This window comes from Phyllobates terribilis, unplaced genomic scaffold (assembly GCF_046119375.1).
Source record: "Phyllobates terribilis strain yellow unplaced genomic scaffold, ASM4611937v1 Scaffold_345__1_contigs__length_2012815, whole genome shotgun sequence".
NCBI lineage: Eukaryota > Metazoa > Chordata > Amphibia > Anura > Dendrobatidae > Phyllobates > Phyllobates terribilis.
Window position 1 is genome coordinate 707,920 of NW_027363105.1, and position 17,632 is coordinate 725,551.

At 46.1% G+C, this 17,632-nt stretch overlaps 1 pseudogene; it reads right to left on the minus strand.

Moving 5' to 3' along the window:
* LOC141222227 (dynein axonemal heavy chain 12-like) overlaps positions 1–12,035 on the minus strand; it is a 165,573-nt pseudogene extending 153,538 nt beyond the window's left edge.
* Between the last annotated feature and the right edge of the window lie 5,597 nt (positions 12,036–17,632).

The window sequence follows — 17,632 nt, forward strand, 5'->3', positions numbered from 1 at the left end:
GCCTGCGCTCTAGTCTGCCTGTTCCTGTATTCCCCGGTGTGGGTCAACAGCCGTGTCCAGAGTCTGACCTGGAGTAGACCCTGGTCCCTCTGATCGGTTCCTCCCTGGTGCACTGGCGTCGTATGCCGTCATGCGACCTTGGTCGGATCGGGCAGATACTTAGTTACGCCCCTCCAGGCACTCTCCGGTTCATGGCACAGTGGAATCACTACATACACACACGCACACGCCACTCAGCCCAGGCGTGTGCATTACACTGTATATAGACAAGTCCCCCCCACACACAGCATACAGTATATAGACAAGTCCCCCACGCACAGCATACAGTATATAGACAAGTCCCCCATACACAGCATATGGTATATAGACAAGTCCCCCCCCACACAGCATACGGTATATAGACAAGTCCCCCATACACAGCATACGGTATATAGACTAGTCCCCCACGCACAGCATACAGTATATAGACAAGTCATAGAATCATAGAATGGTAGAGTTGGAAGGGACCTCCTGGGTCATCTGGTCCAACCCCCTGCTCAAAGCAGGATTCACTAGATCATCTCAGACAGATGTCTGTCCAGCCTCTGTTTGAAGACGTCCATTGAAGGGGAACTCACCACCTCTCGTGGCAGCCTGTTCCACTCATTAATCACCCTAACTGTCAAAAAGTTTTTTCTAATATCTAATCTGTGTCTCCTCCCATTTAGTTTCATCCCATTGCTTCTAGTCTTTCCTTGTGCAAATGAGAATAAAGATGATCCTTCTACAATGTGACAGCCCTTGACATATTTGTAGACAGCTATTAAGTCTCCTCTCAGTCTTCTTTTTTGCAAGCTAAACATTCCCAAATCCTGCAACTGTTCCTCATAGGACATGGTTTGCAGACCAGTCACCATTCTGGTCGCTCTTCTCTGAACTTGCTCCAGTTTGTCTATGTCTTTTTTAAAATGTGGTGCCCAAAACTGTACACAGTATTCCAGATGAGGTCTAACCAAAGAGGAGTAAAGACCGATAATGACTTCACGTGATCTAGACTGTATGCTTCTGTTAATACATCCCAGAATTGTATTTGCCTTTTTTGCTGCTGCATCACACTGTTGACTCATGTTCAGTCTATGATCTATTAGTATACCTAAGTCTTTTTCACATGTACTGTTGCTTAGCTCTATTCCTCCCATTCTGTATATGCTTTTTTCATTTTTATTGCCCAGATGTAGTACTTTGCATTTTTCCCTGTTAAAAACCATTCTGTTGGTTGCTGCCCACTGCTCCAGTTTATTTAGGTCTTTTTGAATCCTCTCTCTCTCTTCTCTAGTATTAGCTATCCCTCCTAGCTTTGTGTCATCAGCAAATTTAATCAGTTTACCCTCAATTCCTTCATCTAAATCATTGATAAAGATGTTGAACAATACAGGTCCCAGGACGGAGCTGGGACAAGTCCCCCCCCACAGCATATGGTATATAGACAAGTCCCCCACACACAGCATACTGTATATAGACAAGTCCCCCACACACAGCATACTGTATATAGACAAGTCCCCCACACACAGCATACAGTATATAGACAAGCCCCCACAAACAGCATACGGTATATAGACAAGTCCCCCCACACACAGCATACGGTATATAGACAAGTCCCCCCACACACAGCATACGGTATATAGACAAGTCCCCCCACACACAGCATACAGTATATAGACAAGTCCCCCCACACACAGCATACGGTATATAGACAAGTCCCCCCACACAGCATACAGTATATAGACAAGTCCCCCATACACAGCATACAGTATATAGACAAGTCCCCCACACACAGCATACTGTATATAGACAAGTCCCCCACACAGCATACGGTATATAGACAAGTCCCCCCCACACATAATATATAGACAAGTCCCCCCCCACACAGCATACGGTATATAGACAAGTCCCCCCCACACACAGCATACGGTATATAGACAAGTCCCCCCACACAGCATACGGTATATAGACAAGTCCCCCCACACACAGCATACGGTATATAGACAAGTCCCCCCACACACAGCATACGGTATATAGACAAGTCCCCCACACACAGAATACAGTATATACACAAGTCCCCCCCACACAGCATACGGTATATAGACAAGTCCCCCCACACACAACATACGGTATATAGACAAGTCCCCCACACACAGCATACTGTATATAGACAAGTCCCCCACACACATAATATATAGAAAAGTCCCCCCCCCACACAGCATACGGTATATAGACAAGTCCCCCCCCCACACACAGCATACGGTATATACACTGTGTTCCAAATTATGTAAATAATATTTTCTCAGATTTTCCCAAATTACCTATATGAATTGAAGTCATTGTAATTTTCCAGTCAAATAACTATTAGAGTACAATTGAAAGGTTTTTGTACAAACTGCCTATGATAACAGTATATTTTTAAAAAAATAAAACACTCAAACTGCACTCAAAATGCATGTTCCAAATTATTATGCACAGCAGAGTTTTCAACCTTTTCATTTTAATAAAGAACAAAAAAATGGTCATTTTTGAAATTATAAGCATTAGCAGGTTATTACAAACTGAAATCAAACAGTTTTCAACTCAAAACTTTATTCGAGGTGATGTTACATTTGCACATAGGACCCCTTGTTCGAAAGGAGCTTCTGAACTCTCTCGTCCATTGAATTTGTCAGGTTTTGGATGGTTTCTGCTTCAATTGTTTTGCATGAGGACAGAATACCCTCCCAGAGCTGGTGCTTAGATGTGAACTGCCTCCCGCCATCATAGACACTCCTTCTGATGATGCTCCAGAGGTTCTCAATGGGGTTGAGGTCAGGGGAGCATGGGGGTCACACCATAAGTTTGTCCCCTTTTATGCCCATAGCAGCCAGAGATGCAGATGTGTTATGTGCAGCATGAGACGGGGCATTATCATGCATGAAATGATCTTGCTGCGGAATGCACGGTTCTTCTTCTTGAACCATGGCAGGAAGTGCTGTTTGAGAAACTCAACATACATTATGGAGTTCATCTTTACCCCTTCAGGGATCCTAAAGGGGCCGACAATCTCTCTCCCCATGATTCCAGCCCAAAACATTACTCCACCTCCTCCTTGTTGGTGCCGTAGCCGTGTTTGCATGGGGTGTCCATCAACCAGCCATCCTCCACTCCATCCATCTGGACCATCGAGATCATTTCATGCATGATAATGCCCCGTCTCATGCTGCACATAACACATCTGCATCTCTGGCTGCTATGGGCATAAAAGGGGACAAACTTATGGTGTGGCCCCCATGCTCCCCTGACCTCAACCCCATTGAGAACCTCTGGAGCATCATCAAAAGGAGTGTCTATGATGGCGGGAGGCAGTTCACATCTAAGCAACAGCTCTGGGAGGGTAATCTGTCCTCATGCAAAACAATTGAAGCAGAAACCATCCAAAACCTGACAAAATCAATGGACGAGAGAGTTCAGAAGCTCCTTTCGAACAAGGGGTCCTATGTGCAAATGTAACATCACCTAGAATAAAGTTTTGAGTTGAAAACTGTTTGATTTCAGTTTGTAATAACCTGCTAATGCTTATAATTTCAAAAATGACCATTTTTTTGTTCTTTATTAAAATGAAAAGGTTGAAAACTCTGCTGTGCATAATAATTTGGAACATGCATTTTGAGTGCAGTTTGAGTATTTAATTTTTTTTAAAATATACTGCTATCATAGGCAGTTTGTACAAAAACCTTTCAATTGTACTCTAATAGTTATTGGACTGGAAAATTACAATGACTGCAATTCATATAGGTAATTTGGGAAAATCTGAGAAAATATTATTTGCATAATAATTTTGAACACAATGTAGACAAGTGCATAGCTGTGCTAGGGTAGGAGTGGGAGGAGCCTTCCTTCTCTTGTCAGTGCTGGCCCTGCAGTCGGGCCCACCAGGAAATTCCCCAGCAGGCCAGTCCGAGCCTGGTCACATGCTGACTAGAGTCTCAGACACCTCTCTGAGTAGCCCACTGATAGAAGTGGATGAGAATCTAGTCGGCATTTGACCTCAACTATTACATCATAACACCGGCTTTATCTTTTTAAAGCTTTGTAACCTTTACTCACTTTATGAATCAGCCATAGATAAAACTCAGTAAGGATGGGTTGCTACTGTGTGCAATTTGCCAGCCAGCCCAGAACAGCGGTGACCTGAGCCGACAGCAGCGACTTGAGTAGACTGTGGCCACCTGAGCCAACAGCGGCATTTATATTGTGCTATCGCCAGGAAATGGATGACAATGGCAGTCAGGGGAATGGTGAAGGCCTGCATGGCTGCCATCTTGGTACTCCTGTGAAGTTCATCCACAGTCTGGACTTAATCATATAAACTGTATACTGCATTACTAGAGGATTACTGTATATAGAATAAGCAGTCAAGAGATTGCAGGTTCAAGTGCCCTAAGGGGACATAAAAAAATAAAGTAAAAATGGAAAAAAAAGAAAAAAGTTTTACAAAGGAAAAAAAAAAAACAAAAATGTTAAATCACCCCTATTTTCCGAGGTAAAAAAAAAAGAAAATAAAAAAGAAACATTTTATATTGTCGTGTCTGTAAAAGTCCGACCTATCAAAGCCCAAATTATTTAAACCGCACGTTAAATAGCGGAAAAATAAATTAAGAAGCCAGAATTGCCGTATTATGGTGTCACCAAACAGTAATAAATAACCCGGTATTGTGTCACCATTTTGTGAGACCCGGCATTTGTTCCATGTTTCTGCTGATGAATCTGGGCGAGGTTCGCTTTCTGCTCGCCGACCTGCGGGGGTTATTGATGCCATTCTCTGCCGACTACAAACTTTTCATCTCTTTTTGATGCATTTTTTGGGAGGTAAAATTACCCAAAAAGAAAAAAAAAACTGGGTGTTTAGATTATCTTTGCTGTTGGGCATTTGCTGTAGGGGTTAATATATTTATGATGTGATAGATCGGACTTTTTGTCAGTGTGTCAATACTAAATAAATAAATATATATATATAATCTTTTAGTCTTGCTTTGTATTGACAAATGGAGGGAGGAAATTTAAAAGGATTTTTTTTATATATATAAATTTCAATTTTAATACTTTTCTATCACATTATTTTTTGGTCCCGTTGGGCAACTTGAACCAAAAATCCACAACTCATTGGAATTGCGACACTTAAATTCTGTGGATGTCGGGAAGGGGATAAAGAGAATAAAGTAACTTTGCAGAATGCTTCCGTTTTGTGTACACAGCTCCTGTGCTGACTTAGTGTTCTCTTTGGTTACACCACACACCCATTCTGTGTCCGGCCCCCACAGATCGCCATCTCCATATATATGGGGGGATTTCCTCATGTGACGACCCCTCTGCCGATGTATACAGATCACATGTGGCTTCACCTTCAGCTTTGATCTCCGCAGTCTTCAGTTCCGGATCCTCCAGGATGAGGGATAAATCTTTCTTGCTCTTCATTCCCCTCCGTGGCTGATACAGCAGCTCCACCGCGCCGACGTTCCTCTCATAGGGAGGAATCGCTCCGCAAAGACTGTTCTCAGCCACAGGACGATCCGCCGGATACAGGAGGAAAGTTCTCCTCTCTGCAATGAAGGATTATTCCACTGTTCTGCCATTTGTAAGATCTCTGCTTGTTGTCTGAGAATAAAATCATTCTTGTTAATATCCAGAACCTGAAAAAAATCTAATGCTGACAGCAGCGGAGCATTTATTACAATGGTATTCAGTCTAGACGATCCCCCTCCTGTCCTGACCGTTTGCTACAATGTATCAGTGCTGGGAAAATCTATCAGTTTGGACTTGGTTTCCCTTACAGAGGATTGTCCAGGCCAGACACCATTGTACCCAGTGGCGTCCCGCCAATGGCGGCAGGCCACGCGACTGCTATGGGGCCCGTGAGCTGGGGGGGCCCCATAGCAGTCGCCTGCACTGTGTACCCCTGCATCAGGTCCCCCTCCTGCACCCAGGCAAGCGGAGGGGCCCTGAGCAGGCGGGGGGCTTACTCGCCGTCGGGCATCCCGGCGCGCCATGGGCCACCCCCGCCTGCTCAGGGCACCGGCCGACACAATACTTACCTCTTCCGGTGCCCTAGACGCTAGAATGTATGGGATCCTTCCAGGTATGATGTCATTTCCGGGGGCGTGTTCTAGTTCAGCACCAGATGCCAGAGTCTCATGCAGAGACAGAGCTGCCGGTGAAGCTGCAGGAGGAGGTCAGTATCCTAAGCTGAGAAACAGGAGATTGTTCTATTAATTGCTGGTCTGATGTCTTTTCTTCTTGTTGTTTTTGGGGTGAGGGGGCTTGATACTTGCGAGTGAGGGATTTGGGGGGGTTAATGCTGGAGGGCAGTCTGGTGGGGTTAATTAATGCTTGTGGAGATCTTAGGGGGCTCTGGGGAATAATGCAGGGATAATGTGTGCTTGTGCGGGCCCTAAGGGGATGCTGTGGGCTTGTGAGGGCTCTGGGGGGGATGCTGCGGGCTTGTGGGGGCCCTAAGGGGGATTTTGCGGTCTTGTGGGGGCTCTGGGGGGGATGCTGCGAGCTTGTGGGGCCCTGGGGGAGATGCTGCGGGCTTGTGGGGCCCCGGGGAGGATGCTGTGGGCTTGTGGGTGCTCTGGGGGGGATGCTGCGGGCTTGTGGGGCCCTGGGGGGGATGCTGTGGGCTTGTGGGGGCCCTGGGGGTATGCTGTGGGCTTCTGGGGCCCTGGGGGGGATGCTGTGGGTTTGTGGGGGCCCTTGGGGGGATACTGTGGGCTTGTGGGTGCTCTGGGTGGGATGCTGCGGGCTTGTGGGGCCCTGGGGGGGATGCTGTGGGCTTGTGGGTGCTCTGGGGGGGGGGTGCTGCAGGCTTGTGGGTGCTCTGGGGGGGGATGCTGCAGGCTTCTGGGTCCTCTGGGGGGGGTGCTGCAGGCTTGTGGGGGCCCCGGGGGGATGCAGAAGGCTTGTGGGGGCCCCGGGGGGGGATGCAGAAGGCTTGTGGGGGCCCCGTGGGGGATGCAGCGGGCTTGTGGGGCCTCTGTATGGGGTCCAGCCTGCATATGGCATTACATGGGGACCAGGCAGTATTCTCTACGGTGAATTATATGGGATCCAGTATTTTGTATGGAGCATTATATGGGGCTCATAATACTGTATGGAGGACTATGTGGTGCCCATAATATTGTATGGAGGACTTAGTGGTGCCATAACACTGTATGGAGGACTATACTGTCCGGTCTGCACTGTGCGCTGTGAGGATTCACCGGTTTCTGAGCTATTGTAGAATTTACAATAGATATCACTCATGAAATGTAAGGAGTCAGTGAAATGTTTGGCATTGTACTATATCTATATCTATAATTTCTCTGCTGTATCTGTGCATCATGAATGGTTGGATGTGTTAAAGGGGCCACTGAGACTCTTTCGCCCGGGGCCCACGAAAACCTGGAGGAGGGAGCATCATGTGACACTCCCTCTCCCATCATTCCTTCTCTGCGTCTGACGCAGCGGCATGATGACGCGCCACGCTGTGTCAGACAGTGGAGCTGGCAGCTGCTGAGGTGATCAGCTGCAGAGACTGAAGCAGCAGGGAACGAGGAGCGGTAAGTATGTATTTATTTATAAATCAGTGTGTACTGATAATACTGGAGGACTGGGGCTGCATTTTACCCTACGGGTGGGGGGGGCTGCATTTTACCCTATGGTGGGCTGCATTATACTGCGTACAGGACCATGGAGGAATGCATTATACTGAGTGGGGAGCCATGGCGAGTGTCTTATACTGTGTGGAGGACCATGGGGGAGTGCATTGTACTGTGTGGAGGACCATGGGGGAGTGCATTGTACTGTGTGGAGGACCATGGGGGAATGCATTGTACTGTGTGGAGGACCATGGGGGAGTACATTGTACTCTGTGGAGGACCATGGGGGAGTGCATTGTACTGTGTGGAGGACCATGGGGGAGTGCATTGTACTGTGTGGAGGACCATGGGGGAATGCATTGTACTGTGTGGAGGACCATGGCGGAGTGCATTATACTGTGTGGAGGACCATGGGGGAGTACATTGTACTGTGTGGAGGACCATGGGGGAGTGCATTGTACTGTGTGGAGGACCATGGGGGAGTGCATTGTACTGTGTGGAGGACCATGGGGTAGTGCATTGAACTGTGTGAAGGACCATGGGGGAGTGCATTGTACTGTGTGGAGGACCATGGGGGAGTGCATTGTACTGTGTGGAGGACCATGGGGGAATGCATTGTACTGTGTGGAGGACCATGGCGGAGTGCATTATACTGTGTGGAGGACCATGGGGGAGTACATTGTACTGTGTGGAGGACCATGGGGGAGTGCATTGTACTGTGTGGAGGACCATGGGGTAGTGCATTGTACTGTGTGGAGGACCATGGGGGAGTGCATTGTACTGTGTGGAGGACCATGGGGTAGTGCATTGAACTGTGTGAAGGACCATGGGGGAGTGCATTGTACTGTGTGGAGGACCACGTGGGAGTGCATTATACTGCGTGGAGGACCACGAGGGAGTGCATTATACTGCGTGGAGGACCACGAGGGAGTGCATTATACTGCGTGGAGGACCATGGCGAGTGCCTTATACTGTGTGGAGAACCATGGCGAGAGTCTTATACTCTATGGAGTGTGGAGAGGTGTGGGGCAGTTGGGGGATCATACTTTACACTGGGAGTTGAGGTCGGGTACAGTAGGGTCATTATACTGATTATGTTCACAGACCAGCATGAAAGTTGGGCTGATCTCTGATTCAGTCATAAATCATCGCAGAAATAAAAGAGCTGGAAACTCCACATCATAAGGAGCTCACTGACTGAATCTCAAGTTAACTCATTCTGCAGCCATCAATGTGCTGCTGGGAAACAAAAAGCTGGTAAAGGCCGAACAGAGCAAATGTTACATGAAGCAAAATAGTAAAAAGTATTTTTAGACCAATATACATGTATTTAAAGGGATTGTCCGGTGTGAAGCTGAAGGCTGCAGTCATCTGTGTGACTCTCTGTGACTGCAGACTTGTAATCCTCACATCATGTAGACTGCGCGCTACCAGCATTATTCTCAGCCCAGAGATGGCAGAAGCCCCTGTATCATGTGTACAGGAATTGTGCCCCCTCTCCCCGAGGAGCAGCAGTGCCTCGTCCTCCAGATACATGAGGGTCCCATCGGGGAGATCCACATGTACCGGCCATGATGTCATCTCCATGGATACGGCATCAGTGTGCAGAGCAGAAGACCCCTGTAAGGGAGAGCTCAGACGTGGGGGGATTGATGTGGATGTGAGGAGCAGATCCCCCCCATATTCACAGATTATCGCACAATACATGTGGCCTTGCACAGGAAAAACTGCGAGGAAAGAAGAAATCAGATTTCTTACAATATAGAATAATGTCCTCCTGCCCTCGTTCATGTCCAGTATTATTTATCCCCTGACCTTTTGGGTGGGGAACCCCTCCTGAGCCCCCTCCATTATATAGGAGCCATATATCTGCTCCATTACTGGCAGAAGGTAAGGAGCCAATCACACTGCACGGCTTCTACTTCCTGCTCTAAGACCCGCCCACCTGCCTTCCCTTGAGATCTCCATGACAACCCTTGTGTGACTACAGTGACAGGCCACGCCCCCGAGGATTCTGATCAGTGCGGAAGTCTCCATATTGCTGAGGACTGTGAGCGGCTGATGGGCGGAGCCAGCAGCGATGTGAGGGGCGGAGCCAGCAGTGATATGAGGGGCGGAGCCAACAGCGACATGAGGGGCGGAGCCAGCAGTGATATGAGAGGTGGAGCCAGCAGCGATGTGAGGGGCGGAGCCAACAGCGACATGAGGGGCGGAGCCAGCAGCGATATGAGGGGCTCTCACAGCACTCACAGGAGCAGGTGTGTGTGCAGCCCGTTCCTCTGCTGTGGGTGTTGTGGTGTGTGAGCTTCGCCGTGTATATATATATATATATATATATATATATATATATATATATATATATATATATATATATATATATATATATATATATATATACAGTTGAAATCAGAAGTTTCCATACACTGTATAAATAGACACATCTGCAGGTTTTTCTCAATATCTGACATGAAATCAGAATAAACCTTTCCCATTTTAGGTCAATTAGGATTACCATAATTTTTAATATTGCCAAATGCCAGAATAATGAGCGTCTCTTGTAAGGGGCATTAACAGCGTCTTGTTATACCACTCTGACCTCCGCGTCTCTTCTGAGGGCCATTAAAAGTGTCTTGTTATACCACTCTGACCTCCACGTCTCTTGTAAGGGGCATTAAAACCGTCTTGTTATACCACTCTGACCTCCACGTGTCTTGTAAGGGGCATTAAAACCATCTTGTTATACCACTCTGACCTCCACGTCTCTTCTGAGGGGCATTAAAACCATCTTGTTATACCACTCTGACCTCCACGTCTCTTGTAAGGGGCATTAAAACCGTCTTGTTATACCACTCTGACCTCCACGTCTCTTCTGAGGGGCATTAAAAGCGTCTTGTTATACCACTCTGACCTCCACGTGTCTTGTAAGGGGCATTAAAAGCGTCTTGTTATACAACTCTGTCCTCCACGTCTCTTCTGAGGGGCATTAAAAGTGTCTTGTTAAGCTACTGGGACCTCCACGACTCTTCGAACGGGCATTGCATTTCCTCATAATTTTTGGAAGCTTTTGCTTGGAAGGCATAAGCAAATACTATGGGAGACCCACTCCCCAATAATGGGAATAATGTTTTTAAGATGCTGTACTGTATGGCTCTTGTAAGGGGCATTAAAACCGTCTTGTTAAGCTACTGTGACCTCCACGTCTCTTCAAAGGGGCATTAAAAGCGTCTTCTTAAGCCACTCTGAACTGCACAGGTCTTCCAAGGGGCATTGAAATGTTGTTTTTAATTACCTTACCTCTAATCTCCACGACTCTTCCAACGGGCATTGCATTTCCTCCTAATTATAGTCAGCTTTTGCTTTTCAATGCAAAGGTGAAAACTAAGGGAGACACACTCCCCAATAATGGGTAGAAGGTTTTTAGTATGCTGTAATCCACGTCTGTTTCAAGGGGCATTGCAGTTCCTCATAATTTTTGGAAAGCCTTCCATTCACTGCTTAGGCCAACAGTGTAAAGGAGACCCAGTTGCTATAAATGGAAAAACGGTTTAGTTAAGGCCCTCTGACCTCCATGTCATTTCCAAGGGGCATTGCAGTTCCTCATAATTTTTGGAAAGCCTTCCATTCACTGCTTAGGCCAACAGTGCACAGGAGACCCAGTTGCTATAAATGGAAAAAAAAGTTTAGTTAAGGCCCTCTGACCTCCATGTCATTTCCAAGGGGCATTGGAGTGCCTCAAAAGTTTTGGTAGGCATTGCACTCACTGTATGCCCTATAACTGTGTAGCCGAACCGCTCCTTTTGTTACAGAAACATATCCTACAAGACATATGTGGTTGACTGGCCTGATATTGATGTGAACGGTCCCTGCTCCTCCTGCTCTTTCTCCTTTGCCACTACCTCATCCATCATTTATCACTTGAAGCTTTGTTTTAACGAGAGTCATAGAACTTGGATAGTAGCAGGAAAACATCCAGCAATCCTCAGAGGAGGTAGGATATGCACCAAAACGCTGACCACCTCAGGCCTAGCCGCTACTACATACATGCGCTTGCATTCCTTGAAAACAAAGCAGATGCTAACTTCTATCATCCTCATCATGCTCCTCACCTTGGCACTCTCAACTCCCCTGATAGAGAAGCCAGGGCCCACCGGAGAAGTCGGGTTCTCTGGTGGGCTCGTCCAATGCTGCCCTAAAGCAGGCCAGTCTAAGAAAAGTGTGTGGGGATGTTCCGCGGTGAAATCAGGGCGGCTGGGGACCGTTTATGGACACCTGGCCGCGGGGCGGCCGGGGACTGAGTGTGGACACCCGGCCGCCCCCTGGCGGCTTGGGACTGAGTATGGATACCTCGCTGCCGAAGCAGCCATTAAGTAGTGCCACCTTCGGCCTCCACATGCCTAAAAGGCCCAATTTCAAGTGCACGCAAGCTAGCAGTATGGTATTGCAGCCTGGGGGTGGGTTGGTGGCAGGTTGCACACTTATGCTTGCATTCCAACAAAACAATGCAGATGCTAACTTCTATCATCATCATGCTCCTCACCTTGACACTCTCACCTCCCCTGATGGAGTCGGGTTCTCTAGTGGGCTCGTCCAATGCTGCCCTAAAGCAGGCCAGTCTAAGAAAAGTGTGTGGGGATGTTCCGCGGAGAAATCGGGGTGGCTGGGGACCGTCTATGGACACCCCGCCGCCCCCAGGCGGCTGGGGACCAGGTGTGGACACCCAGCCGCGGGGCGGCTGGGGACCGAGTGTGGACACCCGGCCGCCGGGTGGCTGGGGACTGAGTATGGATACCTCGCTGCCGAAGCAGCCATGAGGTAGTGGCCAGCTTCGGCCTCGTCAAAACTAAAAGGTCCCATTTCAAGTGCAAGCTAGCAGTATGGTATTGCAGCCTGGGGGTGGGTGGGTGGTTGGCTGCATATTTGCGCTTGCATTGCAAGAAATGGGGGAGGTACAATTGAACACTGCCCTGGGACAAGGACTTGCACAGGGATAGTTACAAGTCTGCATCTTCTGATGCGGCAAGGATCACTTCTGATGGGCACACTTTTAGGCAGTGACCTGGGAGTCAGAGATGCTTCCAGGGGTCTTCCCCATGCTGTTCCCATGTCTTTTCAGCACTGTATGCATGTGTCACACAGCACATGGCCAGATAAGGTTGTAAAATGTTAAAATGACATTTCCCGGTGAATGCATTTGTCACAGTTGAAAGCAATACAAAAGTGCAAAAACGCATAAAAAATGCTACTTGTGAACATAGCCCAAGGTGTGGAGGAGTATTTTTGTTTTTGGTTATTTATTTTACCTTATACACAAGTCTTTACCCTGGAAAGGATGTTCCTTAACATATTTCACAGGAAAAAAGTTTCACTTTCGTTTTTGAACGTTTTCTTATGAGCCTGTAAAAGTGCCTCTGAACACATAGTTGACAACAGTGACCTGGGGGTCATAAATGCTTCCTGGGGCGATCCCCATGCTGTCCCCATGTCATCTGAGCACTGTCACTATCATTTTGGGCACTTTTTAGGCTTTCTACAGACTGCCGGGGGTGCCGCCGCAAAAATGCTCGGGTCTCCCATAGACTAACATGGGCTCGTTGCTCGGGTCGAGCACTCGAGTATCACGGCGAGCTCGGGCCGAGCTTTGAGCACCCGAGCATTTTAGTGCTCGCTCAACACTATTTATAATGGGAGCACAAGCTAGTGACTGATTTATATTCTCAGTGGAGCAGACTTCAATGCGGTGAATGATATACTCATGGGCACAGTGTGGCACATATTTGCATTTGGTGGCACAGTGGGCGGCATTATTTATTTAAGTCGCTTATATTTGTAACATTTTTGTTTTTCAGGAGTGCGGTGATCTGCTGAAAAGTGCGGAGCAGCCGAAACCTGGACAGCAAACTGCAAAGACGAATCATGGCGGGAAGTCGTCACGAAAGACTGGACTAGGTAAAGAAGAGAAGAAAGAGAGCGACTGCAGTGTATAAACTGGAGGGTTAGGTGGGGCCCATTATATTATAATAAATCTATGTGGGGCCCATTATATTATAATAAATCTATGTGGGGTCCATAATATTAAAGGGACGGATATGTGGGGCCCATTATATAATAATAAAATCTATGTGGTGCCCATTATATTAAAGGGAAAGCTATGTGGGGCCAATTATATTAAGGGGAAAGCTATGTGGGGCCCAATATATTAAAGATAAAGCTATGTGGGGCCCATTATATTAAAGGGAAAGCTATGTGGGGCCCATTATATTAAAGGGAAAGCTATGTGGGGCCCATTATATTAAAGGGAAAGCTATGTGGGGCCAATTATATTAAAGAGAAAGCTATGTGGGGCCCATTATGTTAAAGAGAAAGCTATGTGGGGCCCATTATGTTAAAGTAAAAGCTATGTGGGGCCCATTATATTAAAGGTATAGCTATGTGGGGCCCATTATATTAAAGGGAAAGCTATGTGCGGCCCATTATATTAAAGAGAAAGCTATGTGGGGCCCATTATATTAAAGGGAAAGCTATGTGGGGCCCATTATATAATAATAAAATCTATGTGGTGCCCATTATATTAAAGGGAAAGCTATGTGGGGCCCATTATATTAAAGAGAAAGCTATGTGGGGCCCATTATATTAAAGGGAAAGCTATGTGGGGCCCATTATATTAAAGAGAAAGCTATGTGGACCCATTATATTAAAGGGAAAGCTATGTGGGGCCCATTATATTAAAGAGAAAGCTATGTGGGGCCCATTATATTAAAGAGAAAGCTATGTGGGGCCCATTATATTAAAGAGAAAGCTATGTGGGGCCCATTATATTAAAGAGAAAGCTATGTGGGGCCCATTATATTAAAGAGAAAGCTATGTGGGGCCCATTATATTAAAGAGAAAGCTATGTGGGGCCCATTATATTAAAGAGAAAGCTGTGTGGGGCCCATTATATTAAAGTAAAAGCTATGTGGGGCCCATTATATTAAATGGATAGCTATGTGGGGCCCATTATATTAAAGGGAAAGCTATGTGCGGCCCATTATATTAAAGAGAAAGCTATGTGGGGCCCATTATATTAAAGAGAAAGCTATGTGGGGCCCATTATATTAAAGGGAAAGCTATGTGGGGCCCATTATATAATAATAAAATCTATGTGGTGCCCATTATATTAAAGGGAAAGCTATGTGGGGCCCATTATATTAAAGAGAAAGCTATGTGGGGCCCATTATATTAAAGAGAAAGCTATGTGGGGCCCATTATATTAAAGAGAAAGCTATGTGGGGCCCATTATATTAAAGGGAAAGCTATGTGGGGCCCATTATATTAAAGAGAAAGCTATGTGGGCCCATTATATTAAAGGGAAAGCTATGTGGGGCCCATTATATTAAAGAGAAAGCTATATGGGGCCTATTATATTAAAGGGAAAGCTATGTGGGGCCCATTATATTAAAGGGAAAGCTATGTGGGGCCCATTATCTTAAAGGGACATCTACGTAGGGCCCATTATATTAAATGGATGGCTATGTGGGGCCCATTATATTAAAGAGAGAGCTACGTATGGCCCATTATAATAAATGTATGACTATATGGGGCCCATTATATTAAATGGATGACTATGTGTGTTCCATTATATTTAATGGAAGGCTATGCGGGGCCCATTTAATTATGATAAATTCTATGTGGGGCACATGATATTAAATGGAAGGCTATGTGGAGCCCATTATATTTAATAGAGGGCTATGTGGGGACCAATACATTAAAAAGAAAGCTATATTGGGGCCCACTATGTTATCTGGAAGGTTTTGTGGGGCCCTCTGTATTAAATTGAGGGCTATGTGAGGCCTATTAAATTAAATGGAAAGCGTTGCGGGTCCCATAATATTATATGGAGGGCTATGTGAGGCACATTTATCAAATAAAGGGCTATGTAGCACCAATTATATTAAATGGAAGCCTATGTTTTGTCCATTATATTAAATAGAGATGTATCTTGCCTCCATTATAATAAATGGAAGGCAATGTGGGGACTATTATATTAAATGGAGGGTTATGTGGGGCCCATTATATTAAATGGAAGCCTATATGGAGCCCAGTAAATTAAATGTAAAGCTATGTGGGGCCCAATATTTTAAATGGAAGGTTAAGTGGGGCCAATTGTATTAAATAGAGGGCTATGTGGTGCCCAATATAAAACATGGAAGGCTTTTTGGTGCCCATTATATTAAATAGAGGGATATTTTGGCCCCATTTTATTACATGGAAGGCTATGTCAGGTCCAATATATTAAATGGAGTCCAGTGCGGCCTATTATATTAAATTGAAGGTTATGTGGGGTTCAATAAATTAAATGAAAAGCTATGTGGAGCCCAATAAATTAAATTATAGTACATGGAAGGCAATGTGCGGCTCATTATACTATATAGAGGGCTATGTGGGGGCCATTATACTTTATAGAATTCTATGTGGGGGTCCATTATACTTTTGCCAATGGCAAATTGTGTGTTCCGGTGGCACTCCAAAGTTAAAGGGTGTGCTCCGGTGGCACTCCAACGTCATAGGGTGTGCTCTGGTGGCACACCAATGGCAAAAAGGCCAAAGAGTAGACCCTGGTGGCAGACTGAGCAGCTCTAGAATGCGCCCCAGTGGTAAGCAATAGGGGCCAAAGAATGCACCCTGGTGGCAGGCTAAAAAGCTCTAGAGTGCGCCCCAGTGGTAAGCAATAAGGCCAAAAAGTGCACTCCGGTGGCAGGCTAAAAAAGCCTAAGAGTGCCCCGGTGGTAAGCAAAATGGTCAGAGTGTACCCCGGTCGCAGTTAAAAAGCCCAAGTTGGGTGCCCCGGTGGTAAGCTAAAAGGCCAAAGAGTGCACCCCGGTGGAAGCTAAAAAGCTCAAGATGGGTGCCCCGGTGGTAAGCAAAAAAGGTCACATATTGGGCCCCTCTGGTAGGCCTACGGGAAATAGAGTTCTCCGATGACACGCCAACGGTAAAGGGTGTGCCCGATGGTACTCCAATGGTAAAGGGTGTGCTTCAGTGGCATGCCAGTGGCAAAAAGTGTACTCCGGTGGCATGCTAATGGTGAAAGGTGTGCTCTGTTGGCACCCCAACTGTAAAGAGTGTGTTCCAGTGGCACCCTAGCAGCCAATGGTGTACTTCGGTGGCAGACCATCGGGAAATGGTGTGATATGTAAGGCTCATGATAACAAAAGGGAGGGCTATGTGGGACCCATTATTTTATATGGAAAGCAAGGTGGGGCCCATTATATTAATTAGGGGCTTATGTGGGGCTCTTTATATTAAATAAAAACATATGTGGGCCCCATTAAATTAAATGGAAGGCTATGTGGACCCCATTAAATTATATGGAAGGCTATGTGGACCCCATTAAATTAAATGGAAGGCTATGTGGGGCCCATTATATTAAATGGAAGGCTATGTGGGGCCCATTATATTAAATGGAAGCCTGTATGGGGCCTAATAAATTAAATGAAAAGCTACAGTATGTACAGCAATAATAAAAATGGTAATAATACAGGGTGGGCAATTTATATGGATACACCTAAATTAAATGGGAATGGTTGGTGATGTCAACTTCCTGTTTATGGCACATTAGTACATGGGAGGGGGAAACTTTTCCAGATGGGTGGTGACTATGGTGGCCATTTTGAAGTCGGTCATTTTGGATCTAACTTTATTTTTTTCAATGGGAAGAGGGTCATGTGACACATCAAACTCATTGAGAATTTCATAAGAAAATACAATGGTGTGCTTGGTTTTAACATAACTTTATTCTTTCATGAATTTTTTACAAGTTTATGACCACTTATAAAATGTGTTCAAAGTACTGCCCATTGTGTTGGATTGTCAATGCAACCCTCTTCTCCCACTCTTGACACACTGATAGCAACACTGTAGAAGAAATGCTAGCACAGGCTTTCAGTATCCGTTGTTTCAGATGCTGAAAGGTTATATGGGGCTTATTAAAACAAATGGAAGACTATGCA